The 3903-nt window shown below is 30.2% G+C and overlaps 1 protein-coding gene across 1 annotated transcript in view; it reads left to right on the forward strand.

Moving 5' to 3' along the window:
• The first annotated feature begins 2104 nt into the window (after positions 1 to 2104).
• LOC106478428 (lysosome-associated membrane glycoprotein 1-like) overlaps positions 2105 to 3903 on the forward strand; it is a 19412-nt gene continuing 17613 nt past the window's right edge. The window contains exon 1 of the mRNA XM_013938970.2: positions 2105 to 2291. The gene's annotated coding sequence lies outside the window, so the exon portion shown is untranslated. The remainder of the gene's footprint in view (positions 2292 to 3903) is intronic.

A 3903-nucleotide genomic window follows, 5' to 3' on the forward strand; every position in this document is an offset into this window, starting at 1 on the left:
ATCTACTAGATATTAATCAAATTATAAATATATCAATTCTTGTGAATATGAAAAGGTGGTGTCTATTTACTTGTGACCACGCTGTGTATATGTATATTTTTAGTATATATGTGTGAATAGTGTATAAATGTAAAGTTATTTTTTTCCTTTCTAAGGATCATTCTGATTTGTTGTTGTTGTTGTCATAACCTAGGGTTTTATTTTCTGTATGTGTATATATTTTTGGGTGCCTGGCACTAAGGATTTTAAATTAAGTATGTCTTTAAGTATATGATTTAATTCATATGTTGGGTAGTTGTTTTATGCGTATTGTAGTTTAAAGGTTCTTTTACTGTATTTTAAACTCCAATGTATTTTGCATCATTTTATATTCATGTATTTTAAACGGTTCATTTTTTTAATATACTGAGTTTTTATATGTTTTTGTTGTTAAGCCCAATGCTGTAGGATGGACTATTTGTGTTCTGCCCACCACAGGTATTGAAACCCGACTTTAAGCCTTTAGACATACAGCTAAGCCACAGACATATCTGTATAAAGAGTATTTTGTTTTAATATGTTCACAACGTACATAAGTTCATGTATTTTAAGTTGAAATGCTTTTTTTAAAGAGATTTCGTTTTACTTGCAGTTGATGAATGTTAAAGGGTATTTGCATATATAATGTAATTGCTCAAACGTTATATTTTATGTGCATTTTCTTTATTAAATGGTTGTTTAATGTATTTTCTTAGTTTTTGAGAAATTTCCTTTGTTCTATTCTTGTGATACTTAGCTTATTGTACTTCCTCCTTTTAAAGAGGTTAAATGAGTTGGTAAATAAATCATTCTTTTTATTCTATTGCATTGTATTGCAAAGTTGTTTTTACTATATTGCTTGTTATTTGTTGGGCAAATGGTTTTACTTGAGCAAGAACGAGTTTCCTTGATTTCTTGAGTGACACATAATTAAAGTTGGACAAGATTTGTTTTGTACTATTAGAATTAGGGGAAAGCTAGTGTGCCTGGAAGTAAAGTGGAGGAAGTAAGTGTGGTACAGGATGGTACCATGAGCTTGTACCTCTTAGCTAATATGTACATTTTCAAAAAATTCTGTTTGTTTGTTGTTGTTTTCAGTTCAGTTTTGACAAAAAAAAAATGTGCTCAGTTAAACTCATCTAACTTTTCCTGGTTCTAGATATGCCTGGGACCAAGTTTCTTTGTCAATTAACCACATTTCCTTGCAGGTAAAATACCTCATGACTAGACTAGAAAGCTGTCTTTTCTGTCAGCGAATCGTGTAACATCCCAAAGCTGCAACGCCCTTGCACCTTAATCACAGTGGATGGAATTCACGTGCATAATGAGCGTTTTGTGAGTAACAAATAACCAAGCCAGGTTGTGTTTGTGGACATATGAAGAATAGTCGACTATTCGAAAACGCTCGAGTTTTGGGTCTCGTTTTGAAAATATTACAACTTTTGTAGGTGATTCTGTGTGCTAACCACTTAATTTGTAAGATTAGCAGTTATGCTTATTATTCAGTAGATCAAATAAAGCAAAATGAATACTGTTGGCTGATTCAGTTTGAAATACAAAATAAAGCCCCCTTGAAAGCTATGAAAGACATACACGCACAAACAGTGAATAATACAAAGAAATAATTATTTAGAAATTGTATTTTGTGGCCCCTTGTGAATTTAAAATTTGTTGGGAGGGGGCAAAAAAGTCGTGGAAATAGATATAAATATATATAATTAAACATCACTACTTAATTTCTTACTGTATAAAAAAAGTTTATGGTCGTTTTCGCAATATATCTTTACACTGACGTAAGAATTATTGTTTAAATATAATGATGTAACTATATGTATAAATATATATTAAAGTTTATATTATTAATTCTTTTAACATATGTCTACTCCCTTCAATCTTTCTTAAACATAATAAATTTGTTAATTAATAAAGGTACACTAGTCATAATCGCAAGAATTAAAATTTTTATACTTATATGTTTGTAAGCGAGAACAATGATGTCTAAAAATCAAAATACGGTTTTTAATTATGAAATGGGGAGGTTCATAACAAAATTGAAGTGCCGCACGTGACTCTTTCGGTTTTGTACATCACGCAATTCTGTTTTTAGCACTCGTTAGGTAACTATAGTTTAGGGTGTTATTGTTCAAACTTGAACGTTTTGATTTGAGGCGTAGTAAAGATCTCTTCTGAACCTAAAAGTTATAATTGATTGAGAAAGATGAACGCTCTTGGAATTATTGTTTTCTTTGTGCTTGCAGTAGCTTCTTCGAAAGGTATTTTTTGCGTCAAACTCTTAAATTATTCACTACTAGTAGTATTCTATTCTAGTATTACTATTACTAATGAGAAATACGAACAATATACTATAGCCTATAGTAACATTATAGTTATACGTCATTAGTAGTTACTAAAGTGTAAGTACTATCTTATATTTTTATAAGTTTGATATTAGCTTGATATTACTATTACTTAGTAATATTAGTACTATTAACAATAACATTGGTATAATTTATTACTATAATCGAAGAAGTAATTAATCTATTATAATTTACAGTAGAACATGTATTTGTATAACACGTAATAAACTTGAAATCCAGTTTTGGGTTTTTGTGGTCAGTTAGACTCGACTACTCCATTCAGTGTGGTTTATGACTGTGTCTCTGGGCCTATTTGCATGCTTGTACAAATTAGTAGAAAATATGTTTTGATCAAATTAGCATTTTTATATAACACATTATGATTGGTTAACCAGGTGAACCTGTGTTGAATTTAGCATCACATTAATCCAGGAAATACACTAGATTGCACCATTGTGCTTCATTGAATATAAAGATTTTGGGGTAGCCCTTATAGTTACTACATGCTAAACTTTTACTATTCAAATCTTGCCCAAACAAATTCCTAAAAGTTGGAAATCCTATATAGGGACTGGAAAGCAAAGTCTATATTATGAGGATGAGGACAAAATTAGAAGTGAACTCACCAAAAAGCAGGCAAAAAAACAAAAAACAAGGGTTCTTTCAATGGTGTGCCTTCACTCAGAAAATGTTTATGATTAAAGTGGCAATTTTGATTAGAGATAGTTGAATTAATAGATATAATGGATTTCCTATGAGTATCGATTAGTGTATCATAAACTAATAGATTGAAATTAAAATTAATTGATTAATATTATGAAAATAATTTGTCAAAATTAGTGTTTCCAATTATTATTGTTTTTGGTTATTCCAACTATCCAAGTAATCAAAATATTGCTGTCATGTTTGTTATTAAGCACAAAACTACATAATTGGAGGGGTGTGCCTCATGATTTGACTTTGATGGCCTTGGATTTGATTCCCATCACCATTAAACTTTCTCACCCTATCTTTGTTTTTACAAAGCTATAAAGGCTATCTGCTACTCTCCCTAATTTTGACCTGCTGATGAGAGGAAAGGAAACTAGCTGGCTACTCTTAGTGAATAACTGGCTATTAAAGTGTTAAATGTAGTGTAAATTTACCATTTTGTATATTGTGTTATTTTCTTGATTTATAATTGAATACCATATTCCTTAATGTTGTATAAGTATACATGGGTCTAGGGAATTGGTTCAGGTGGTTCAGGATTTAATAATTGTATTCTTCCATGTTGAAAAAGTAGAACTAGATCTAAGAGGGTACAGGGGAGCCAAACCTCTTCGCAGAAATTAACTGTATTTAATATTGTATAAGTTATTTAATATTGCTAAGGCATCCTTACGCTACAATAGTATGAAAAGAAACATAAGGTTTCAGTTTTTTTTATTTTATTGGACTACTGGCTACTATAAAAGCTTTTTTAGTACTTTTCTATTATACCCCTGCAATTCTAATAAGTTTTAAAAATATATGAATATACAAATAT

The sequence above is a fragment of the Limulus polyphemus genome, unplaced genomic scaffold (assembly GCF_000517525.1).
Source record: "Limulus polyphemus unplaced genomic scaffold, Limulus_polyphemus-2.1.2 Scaffold210, whole genome shotgun sequence".
Classification (NCBI taxonomy): Eukaryota; Metazoa; Arthropoda; class Merostomata; order Xiphosura; family Limulidae; genus Limulus; species Limulus polyphemus.